The sequence below is a fragment of the Oncorhynchus gorbuscha genome, linkage group LG09, assembly GCF_021184085.1.
Source record: "Oncorhynchus gorbuscha isolate QuinsamMale2020 ecotype Even-year linkage group LG09, OgorEven_v1.0, whole genome shotgun sequence".
NCBI classification, from domain to species: domain Eukaryota; kingdom Metazoa; phylum Chordata; class Actinopteri; order Salmoniformes; family Salmonidae; genus Oncorhynchus; species Oncorhynchus gorbuscha.
The window spans coordinates 24,903,938-24,915,923 of record NC_060181.1 but is presented as its reverse complement, the minus strand read 5'-3'; the positions used below and the strand labels follow the sequence as shown (position 1 = coordinate 24,915,923).

The 11,986-nt window shown below is 42.0% G+C and overlaps 1 protein-coding gene across 3 annotated transcripts in view; it reads right to left on the bottom strand.

Moving 5' to 3' along the window:
- The window catches only part of LOC124043314 (zinc finger protein 40-like), a 90,867-nt gene that overhangs the window by 13,574 nt on the left and 65,307 nt on the right, over positions 1-11,986 (bottom strand). The gene's annotated exons all lie outside the window — the stretch shown is intronic.

Below are 11,986 nucleotides of genomic sequence, written 5' to 3'. Positions count from 1 at the left end.
GAGTCATGCGTGCATTCATTTTACGTATGGGTGGTCAAACGCATGACCCTTTGGAGTTGCAAGCGCCATGCTTTACAGCCTGAGCTGCAGTTTATGCAAAATAAAAATGATCCAATATGCTATGAGGATCTTCACTGAGAAGAATAGATATGATTCACCAAGAATTCACCAACCAGATAAGAAATATGGTTTGGCCTGTGTTAGAAGAAACCACCCTGCAAACTGTGCTGCCAAGCCTCTGTTTTGTTGATTAATTGGAAGTGAAGTTTGTTATGCAATACTCCTCAATGAACAAATTCCTCTGAAATTTTTCTGTCAATTTCATCCAAACAATTCTGTACGCAGGCACATTCCTAGTTTATTTTTGATCTTGCACAAAATATTCAGAGCATGATAATCAATTAGGGTATTTTACTAAATAAAACGCATCACCAGTCGCATTAACCATCGGTCTTTCTACCAAAGATAAAAGGCTGTACTCTACCTGTGCATGAAGATCTTTAACAGTAGCAGCAAATCACTTGTCTATGTCTGTCGTTTGTTCTGTAAAACCTCCATCCTCAACACCAACACCAGCCAACCTTTACCGCTCACTGCCTTTTGTCTCTGACCGCTCCTTCTCATGGATGAGGCTTCTTATTTTGGGCTCTGGAAGTTCTCCTCCGCAGCACTAGCTGTGCGTCTGAAGCCACTGAGGCCCACGCATCATTACAGTATGAATAAAACCCACTCTCTCCCTCGCTCTCTTCCTCATTCCCACTTCTTTTCAAACCATCCCTTAACATTTTCCCTTTTATAATGATGTTGAGGATAGATTAATAAAAAGCAAACCTATAAAGCAAACATCTTCCCTATAAATGTGTACCCTAATGCAATGTTATTGTATATACATTGCATATGCATACATTAAATTGGTAGTGCATGTGTATTAGAGTATATGGAAACATGTTGAGTAACGAAGTCAATCCCTGATTGCACTTAATCCTGGAGAGAACCAGCGCTAATTATTATTGTGCCAGATAATTACATAACACCAAATACAGTAATGGGAAACAACAGGTGTATTTCATTACTACCTTACCACACAATTAAGTGCAATTGCAGCTTTTATCCTGTGGGTGTGCAGTCAGTTACCCAACCAAATACAGCTTTTACTGTTTAAACCAGATAGACCAATAGAGGGCTGTCCCCATAACACCTAAACCTGGCCTTGAAAGAAATGTTCATTAAAATGTCACTATTTTTCAACTTCATATTCATCATCTCCAGCACCACCCAAACATCAACATATGGAAAAATGGCACGTCTATGTTTTGCGGGAAAAACAACAAGTGCTTCCAATGACATCATCGTGTGCATTGTGTGATTTTAACCAACTATGAGTAGGCATTGCCTAATACTTACTAATTGGTTGATTGTGTCATTGCATTCACTTATTGTCTATCTTTTTTACTATAAAACACTCCATTTTCACATATGTTGATGTTGGGGTGGTGCTGGAGATGATGAATATGAAGTTGAAGAATAGTGACATTTAAACACAGTGAAATAACCTTTTGACGCTTAAGATCTAAGTATTAATAACGCCTTACAGTGCGAGTTATTTTTGCACACGGTACCAGAATTCTATGCTGCTGTTCTAGAATTTGATTGTTGCATTTTGCCACTATTCTTTGCACCCCTCATTGCATCAAGATCACATTTTCTGCTTCATATGAGGCTTTATAAAACTATGTTTAACCACTCAATCTCTTATCCTTTCTGCTTATAGCAGTAGCAGCAAATATCTATAGTAATATTTATAATTAAATAATAATTATTATGATCTATATTAAATTAATATATCAAAGAGGCTGTGGTATTAGCCTGTCTGAGGGTCTGCGCATGTGAGACGGTGTAACGATGTGCACTGAGGGTCGGGAAGCAAGTTCAGAGAGTGAGTGTTATAAATAAATGCAGCATAATACAAAACCAGAAACACGAACAACGCACAGACATAAAACTGACACAGAAACAATGACGTCTGGGGAAGGAACCAAAGGGAGTGACATATATAGGGAAGGTAATCAGGGAAGTGGAGTCCAAGTAAGTCTGATGACGTGCAGGTGCGCGTAACGACGGTGACAGGTGTGCACCATAACGAGCAGCCTGTTGAGCTAGAGGCCAGAGAGGGCAAACACGTGACAGGCGGGAAACTTGAGGTGTTAAATCCGGTGTGTTTGATACAATAGTGTTGAAAAAACCAAAGTGATAGCGGGGTATGAGCATATATTACATATGCAGGCCATGGCTAAGGGAAATACTGGCATCATAAATACTTTTTGTTCATTTTTAAAAATGCATGTCATTTCTTCTACCCAGGAAAAACTAGGCTACAGCGGTGCCTACATCCTGTCAACGTATTATCACCACTGGGCATTTAGCCTAAAGACGCCTGCCTGGTCGCCAAGCGATGAAGATATTTCGCGTCATCAAATGCAGTAAGTATTATGGCTTGGATAAGTTTTAGCCTGGTCAGAGCGGAGGAGAGTGAGAACAGGGTCACGTAATCAACAAAGTGAGATAGTTTGTTCGGATGGTCAGATTAAATGGTGACTGTGTGTAATCAGCTATATTGTGTGCAATGTCCATGGCATTAGTGGGTCACAAGTTTACATACACTCACTTAGTATTTGGTAGCATTGCCTTTAAATTGTTTAACGTGGGTCAAACGTTTCGGGTAGCTTTCCACAAGCTTCCCACAATAAGTTGGGTTGAGTGAATTTTGGCCCATTCCTCCTGACAGAACTGGTATAACTGAGTCAGGTTTGAAGGCCTCTTTGCTCACACACCCTTTCAGTTCTGCCAACAAATTTTCTATGGGATTGAGGTCAGGGCTTTGTGATGGCCACTCCAATACCTTGACTTTGTTGTCCTTAAGCCATTTTGCCACAATTTTGGAAGAATGCTGGGGTCAATGTCCATTTGGAGGACCCATTTGTGACCAAGCTTTAACTGAGGTCTTGAGATGTTGCTTCAATATATCCACGTAGTTTTCCATCCGCACGATGCCATCTATTTTGTGAAGTGCACCAGTCCCTCCTGCATCAAAGCACCCTCACAACATGATGCTGCCTCCCCCAAGCTTCACGGTTGGGATGTTGTTCTTCGGCTTGCAAGCCTCCCCCTTTGTCCTCCAAACATAACAATGGTCATTCTGGCCAAACAGTTATATTTTTGTTTCATCAGACCAGAGGACATTTCTCCAAAAAGTACGATCTTTCTTCCAATATGCCGTTGCAAACCATAGTCTCTATTTTTTTTATGGCGGTTTTGGAGCAGTGGTTTCTTCCTTGCTGAGAGGCCTTTCGGGTTATGTCGATATAGGACTCGTTTTACTGTGGATATAGATACTTTTTGTACCGGTTTCCTCTAGCATCTTCACAAGGTCCTTTGCTGTTGTTCTGGGATTGATTTGCACTTTTCGCACCAAAGTGCGTTCATCTCTAGGAGACAGAACACGTTTCCTTCCTGAGCGGTATGACGGCTGCGTAGTCCCATGGTGTTTATACTTGCGTGCTATTGTTTGTACAGATGAACGTGGTACCTTCAAGTGTTTGGAAATTGCTATCAAGGATGAACCAGACTTGTGGAGGTCTACCATTTATTTTCTGAGGTCTTATCTGATTTATTTTGATTTTCCCATGATGTCAATCAGAGGCATTGAGTTTGAAGGTAGGCCTTGAAATGCATCCACAGGTACACTTCCAATTGACTCAAATTATGTCAATTTGCCTATCAGAAGCTTCTAAAGCCATGACATAATTTTCTGGAATTTTCCAAGCTGTATAAAGGTACAGTCAACTTAGTGTATGTAAACATCTGACCCACTGGAATTGTGATACAGTGAATTATAAATCTGTCTAAACAATTGTTAGAAAAATTACTTGTGTCATGCACAAAGTAGATGTCCTAACCGACTTGTCAAAACTATAGTTCGTTAAAAAGAAATTTGTGGAGTGGTTGATGACTCCAACCTAAGTGTATGTAAACGTCTAACTTCAACTGTATCTGCAATGGTACGCTGCAGGGACCACTCAACAATGATCACAAATATGTGATCATACGCATCAAAAGGGTAAATAGTATGGTTTTAGTGACCCATTACATAAGGTTAGCTGTACCCTGTGTGCATCCCAAATTGCATCCGATTTCCTATATATTATGTTACTTTTGACCAGGGCCTATAGGCCTGTCATGATTTCCTGGCTTTTACATCTTCCCCCTCACATTACCCATAAAATGATGTCAGGATTCCTATTAGTCCCTGACATAGATAGATATTGGTCCTACAATGCCTTCAGAAAGTATTCTACATTTTTCTGTGTTCCTGCCTGAATTCAAAATTGATTAAATATATTTTCTTCTCACCCATCTACACACAACACCCCAGAAGGAAAAGTGAAAAAATGTTTTTAGAAATATCGGATTTAAATAAGTTCTCACACCCCTGAGTCAATACTTTGTATAATCATCTTTGGCAGCGATTACAGCAGTGAGTCTTTCTGGGTATGTTTCTAAGAGCTTTCCACACCTGGATTGAGCTACATTTGCCCATTATTATTTTCACAATTATTCAAGCTCTGCCAAATTGGTTGTTGATCATTGCTGGACAACCATTTTCAGGTCTTGCAATAGATTTTCAAGTAAATTTAAGTCAGAACTGTAACTCGGCTACTCAGGAACATTCACTGTGTTCTTGGTAAGCAACTCCAGTGTAGATTTGGCCTTGTGTTTTAGGTTATTGTCCTGCTGAAAGGGGGATACTTCACCCAGTGTCTGATGGAAAGTAGACCGAACAACGTTTTCCTGTAGGATTTTGCCTAACTCCATTCCATTTATTTTTTTATCCTGAAAACCTCCCCATTCCTTAACGATAAAAGCATACTCATAACATGATACAGCCACCACTATGCTTGAAACTATGGGGAGTGGTACTCAGTAATGTGTTGTATTGAATTTGACCCAAACATAACACTGTACTCGGCAGAAAAAGTTAGTTGCTTTGCCAATTGTTTTGCAGTGCTACTTTAGTGCCTTGTTGCAAACAGGATGCATGTTTTGGAAAAGGTTTATTATATACAGGCTTCCTTTTCACTCTCAATTAGGTTAGTATTGTGGAATAATTAAAATATTGATCCATCCTCAGTTGTCTCCTATCATAGCCATTAAACACTTAAGGTCACCATTGGCCTCATGGTCAAATCCGTGGGTGGTTTCCTTCCTCTCCGGCAACTAAGTTAGGAAGGACACCTGTATCTCTGTAGTGACTGGGTGTATTGTAACACCATCCAAAGTGTAATTAATAACTTCACAATGCTAACTTCACTGGGCTCCTGAGTGGTGCAGCGGTCTAAGACACTGCATCTCAGTGCAAGACACATCACTATAGTACCTGGTTCGTATCCAGGCTGTATCACATCCGGCTGTGATTGGGAGTCCCATAGGGCGGCGCACAATTGGCCCAGTGTCGTCCGGGTTTGGCCGGAGTAGGCCGTCATTGTAATTAAGAATTTGTTCTTAACTGACTTGCCTAGTTAAATAAAGGTAAAATAAACAGTAAAATCTGTCCTTCTGCCCCCGAGCAAGGTAGTTAACTCACTGTTCCCCGGGCGCCGAAGACGTGAATGTCGATTAAGGCAGCCTCCCCACACCCCTCTGATTCAGAGCGTTGGGTTAAATGCGGAAGACACATTTCAGTTGAATGCATTCAGTTGTACAACTGACTAGGTATCCCCCTTTCTCTTTCTAGATCCCCCTTTCCTATGTGCCCTTCTTTGCGAGGCATTGGAAAATCTCCCTGGTCGTGGTTAAATCTGCTCTACTGAGGGACCTTACCGATAATTGTATGTGATGCAACTTATTATGTGACTTGTTATGCAAATGTTTACTCCTGCATTTATTTAGCCTTGCCATAACAAAAGACATTTCAGCTTTTCATTTTTATTACGTTGTAAACATTGAGAAAAAAACGTTCTACTTTGACATTGTGGGGTATTGTGTGTAGGACAGTGACACGAAATCTCAAGGTAATACATGCTAAATTCAGGCTGTAACACAACATGTGGAATAAGTCAAGGGGTGTAAATACTTTCTAAAAAATACACTAAGTTATGCTTGGTGGTCTTATAAATTAATAGGTCTAAATCAATTATTTGCACTTGCAATGAAATGCAGTTTTTCACCAGCCATGTTTTATCTTAGATTACTATTCTGGATTACATAGTACATTGCAGGGAATGGCCATGAGTTAGAACGCAAGGGAGAAAAATGACTGAAAGACAAGGAAAATGAGAAGCCATTGAAATGGTGTCCTAGTAGCACCTATTGATAGTGCCTTTCCATGGGGATTAACCTGTGATTTACAGGCCTGGTGACATCACCGGTGGTGTATTTGGAGAGGGGATTTAGACGATCAATACATTGTTAGTTCCGAATCCTCTCGCTTCAACACATAACCCCACCCAACCTCATTCAAAAGGAGACTGAGGCTGTGTCTCAAAGGGAACCCTATTCCCTATTTAGCGCACTACTTTTGGGCCCTGGTTGAAAGTACTGCACTATAAAGGGATAAGGGTGCCATTTAGGATGGATTCTATGTAGGGCCTGTTCAGAGAGCAGGGGGATCTAATGGGATAGAGGAAATACCGGAACCTTCCTGATGTAGTAATCTCTTTGGCATACTAACACTAATCTTCCTAGCTAAGGAACATAGCCTTAACAGCGTTCAAGGCATGAGTAAATATTTATATCTAGGTCCCAAATAGTACCCTATTCTCTATATCAGTGGTTCCCAACCGTGGCACACTGATGGGATAAAAATTCCACACCTAAAATTCCCCAAATGTCCCTTTGAACTTCTTTAGTGGTGATGACCTCCACCTCACCTGGTACATACTACAAATAATCTATACAGATGTAACCATTTGTGCCATTCAATGTATTATCTGAGTGATATTCTTTCTAGTGGGACTGGTGCACCCAAATCACATAATCATATTCATTCCACAGGTTACATTTATAATTGAGTGTTCAAAAAAAGTAGCAATATTAGGAAAACACAGTTTGAAAACTACTGCCCTGTATAATGCACTACTCAAAAATATTGCACTACATAGGGAATAGGGTGTCAATTGGGATGCATCCTTTCTCCACGATAAACTCTGTATCCTACAAATGGCAAGGAATTATTCAGAACTAACCTGCTACGAGGCAGGTTAACTCAAGACTAACTCCATTTCAAATTAAATCACTTTTCTTTTTGGTCACAGGCGCCAAATACAACCGGTGCAGACCATCCAGTGAAATGCTTACTTAGGAGCCCTTAACAAACAATGCAGACTAAAAAACTACAAAATTGCTGAAGAAACTGAAGGAAAAATAGTACCACAATAAAATTTCCCTCTCACCCCACCCCCCCTAAGTTTTAGATGCACTATTGTTAAGTGACTGTCCCACTGGATGTCATAAGGTGAATGCACCAATTTGTAAGTCACTCTGGATAAGAGCGTCTGCTAAATGACTTAAATGTAATGTAAATGTAAATAACAAGGATATATACAAGGGGTACCAGTACCGAGTCAATGTGCCGGGGTACGAGGTAGTCGAGGTAATATGTATGCAGTATACTGACTCTGCGTGCAATGAACGCAAGAGAAGTGACACAATTTCACCTGGTTAATATTGCCTGCTAACCTGGATTTCTTTTAGCTAAATATGCAGGTTTAAAAATATATACTTCTGTGTATTGATTTTAAGAAAGGCATTGATGTTCATGGTTAGGTACACATTGGAGCAACGATATGCACTGCATCGACTATATGCAACGCAGGACACGCTAGATAACTACACATGGTTGATATTACTAGTTTAACTAGTGATTATGATTGATAGATTTCTTTAACGCTAGCTAGCAACTTACCTTGGCTTACTGCATTTGCGTAACAGGCAGTCTCCTCGTGGAGTGCAATGAGAGGCAGGTAGTTAGTGTTGGAGTAGTTCACTAAGGTTGCAAGATTGAACCCCCGAGCTGACAAGGTGAAAATCTGTCGTTCTGCCCCTGAAAGAGGCAGTTAACCCACCGTTCCTAGGCCGTCATTGAAAATAAGAATGTGTTCTTAACTGAGTTGCCTAGTTAAATAAAGATTAAAAGGTGTAAAAAAAAGAATTAAAATAAAAAACTGCCATATCGGTGTCCAAAAATACAGATTTCCAATTGTTATGAAAACTTGAAATTGGCCCTAATTAATCTGCCATTCCGATTAATCGGTCAACCTCTAGTATAGAGATAAAGTAGAGTCGCAATTCAACGGCTCAGACACAAGAGGTATGTGGCAGGGTCTACAGTCAATCACGGATTACAAAAAGAAAACCAGCCACGTCGCGGACCAGGATCTTGCATCCCAGACGGACTAAACAACTTCTTTGCTCACTTTGAGGACAATACAGTGCCACTGACACGGCCCACTACCAAAACCTGTGGACTATCCTTCACTGCAGCCGACGTGCGTAAAAACACTCGCAAGGCTGCAGGCCCAGACGGCATCCCCAGCCGCGTCCTCAGAGCATGCGCAGACCAGCTGGCTGGTGTGTTTACGGACATATTCAATCAATCCTTATCCCAGTCTGCTGTTACCACATGCTTCAAGAGGGCCACTATTGTTCCTGTTCCCAAGAAAGCTAAGGTAACTGAGCTAAATGACTACCGCCCCGTAGAACTCACTTCTGTCATCATGAAGTGCTTTGAGAGACTAGTCAAGGACCAGATCACCTCCCCCCTACCCGACACCCTAGACCCACTCCAATTTGCTTACCGCCCCAAAAGGTCCACAGACGTAGCAACCACACTGCACACTGCCCTAACCCATCTGGACAAGATGAATACCTATGTGAGAATGCTGACTACAGCTCAGAATTTAACACCATAGTACCATCCAAACTCGTCATCAAGCTCGAGACCTCGGGTCTCGACCCCGCCCTGTGCAACTGGGTACTGGACTTTCTGACGGACCGCCCCCAGGTGGTGAGGGTAGGTAACAACATCTCCACCCCGCTGATCCTCAACACTGGTGTGTTCTGAGCCCTCTCCTGTACTCCCTGTTCACCCACGACTGAGTGGCCATGCACGCCTCCAACTCAATCATCAAGTTTGCGGACGACACTCCAGTGGTAGGCTTGATTACCAACAATGAAGAGACTGCCTACAGGGAGGAGGTGAGGGCCCTCGGAGTGTGGTGTCAGGAAAATAACCTCACACTCAACGTCAACAAAACAAAGGAGATGATCGTGGACTTCAGGAAACAGCAGAGGGAGCACCCCCCTATCCACATTGAGGGGACAGTAGTGGAGAAGTAGTAAGTTTTAAGTTCCTCAGTGTACACATGACGGACAAACTTAATTGGTCCACCCACACAGACAGCGTGGTGAAGAAGGCACAGTAGCGCCTCTTCAACCTCAGGAGGCTGAAGAAATGTGGCTTGTCACCAAAAGCACTTACAAACGCACAATCGAGAGCATCCTGTCGGGCTGTATCACTGCCTTGTACGGCAACTGCTCCGCCCACAACAGTAAGGCTCTCCAGAGGGTAGTGAGGTCTGCACAACGCATCACCGGGGGCAAACTACCTGCCCTCCAGGACACCTACACCACCCGATGTCACAGGAAGGACATAAAGATCATCAAGGACAACAATCACCCGAGCCACTGCCTGTTCACCCTGCTATCATCCAGAAGGCGAGGTCAGTACAGGTGCATGAAAGCAGGGACCGAGAGACTGAAAAACAGCTTCTATCTCAAGGCCATCGGACTGTTAAACAGCCACCACTAACATTGAGTATCTGCTACCAACATACTGACTCAACTGCAAACACTTTAATAATGGAAAAATTGATGTACAAATGTATATCACTATCCACTTTAAACAATGCCACTTATGTTTACATACCCTACATACCGTATATACTGTACTCTATACCATCTACTGCATCTTGCCTATGCCGTTCTGTACCATCACTCATTCATATATTTTTTTATGTACATATTCTTCATCCCTTTATACACACAAGTGTAAGGTAGTTGTTGTGGAATTGTTAGGTTAGATTTCTCGTTGGTTATTACTGCATTGTTGGAACTAGAAGCACAAGCATTTCGCTACACTTGCATTAACATCTGCTAACCATGTGTATGTGACAAAATGTGTATGTGACAAAATGTTATTTGAACCAACCATAGACATGCAGTGCATTCGGAAAGTATTCAGACCCCTTAACCTTTTCCAAATTTTGTTACATTACGTTCTAAAATAGAGTATATAGATGATTTTCCTCAAATCTACACACAACACCCTATAATGACATGGCAAAAACAGGTATAGACATTTTGGAAAAATGTATTAGAAATAAACTTAAATATTACATCAGTATTCAGAGCCTTTACTGAGTACTTTGTTGAAGCACCTTTGGCAGTGATTACACTCGAGTCTTCTTGGGTATGACGCTAGAAGCTTTGCACAGCTGTATTTGGGAAGTTTCTTCCATTCTTCTCTACAGATCCTCTCAAGCTCTGTCAGGTTGGATGGGCAGCGTTGCTGCACAGCTATTTTTCCGGTCTCTCCAGAGATGTTTGATCGGGTTCAAGTCCGGGCTCTGGCTGGGCCACTCAAGGCCATTCAGAGACTTGCCCCGAAGCCACTCCTGCATTTCCTGGCTGTGAGTTTAGGGTTGTTGTCTTGTTGGAAGGTGAACCTTTGCCACAGCGTGAGGCTCTGGAGCAGGTTTTCATCAAGGACCTCTCTTTACTTTGCTCAGTTCATCTTTCCCTCGACCCTGACTAGTCTCCCAGTCCCTGCCACTGAAAAACATTGCCACAGCATGATGCTGCCACCATGCTTCACTGTAGGGATGGTGCCAGGTTCCCTCCAGATGTGACGTTTGGCATTCAGGCCAAAGAGTTCAACCTTGGTTTCATCAGACCAGAGAATCTTGTTTCTAATGGTCTGAGAGTCTTTTAGGTGCCAAGCGGTCTGTCATGTGCATTTTACTGAGGAGTGGTTCCGTCTGGCCTGATTGGTGGAGTGCTGCAGAGATGGTTGTCCTTCTGGAAGGTTCTACCATTTTCACAGAGGAACTCTGGAGCTCTGTCAGAGTGACCATCGGGTTCTTGGTCACCTCCTTGACCAAGGCCCTTCTCCTCCGATTGCGCAGTTTGGCCAGCGGCCAGTTGTAGGAAGCATCTTTGTGGCTCCAAACTTCTTCCATTTAAGAATGATGGAGGCCACTGTGTTATTGGGGACCTTCAATCCCCACATCTGTGCTGACACAATCCTGTCTCGGAGCTCTACGGACAATTATTTTGACCTCATGGCTTGGTTTTGGTTCTGAAATGCACTGTCAACTATGGGACCTTATATAGACAGGTGTGTGTGCCTTTCCAAATCATGTCCAATAATTAAAATTTACCACAGGTGGACTCCAATCAAGTTGCAGAAACATCTCAAGGATGATCAATGGAAACAGGAAGCACCTGAGCTCAATTTCAAGTCTCATAGCAAAGGGTCTGAATGCTTATGTAAATAAGGTATTTCTGTTCATTCGTCATACATTTCTAAAAAAAAACTGGTTTTGCTTTGTTGTTATTGGGTATTGTGTGTAGCATGGGGGGGACAATTTAATCAATTTTAGAATAAGGCTGTAACGTAACAAAATGTGAAAAAAAGTCAAGGGGTCCGAATACTTTCTGAATGCCCTGAGCTGGAATGTCAAGCTAACTGAAGCTGGTTAGCTTTAGAAAACACTTATTTTTTATATATATTTTTTTTACAGTTAGCATAACCCCTTTTCAAAAACAAAGCCTTCGCCGTATTCCACCTCGTGAGCTTCTGTGATTGACCAATTAAAATGTTCCTTGCATGTATCGTACAAAAAACAAGAACATTTTGAGTTGACTGACT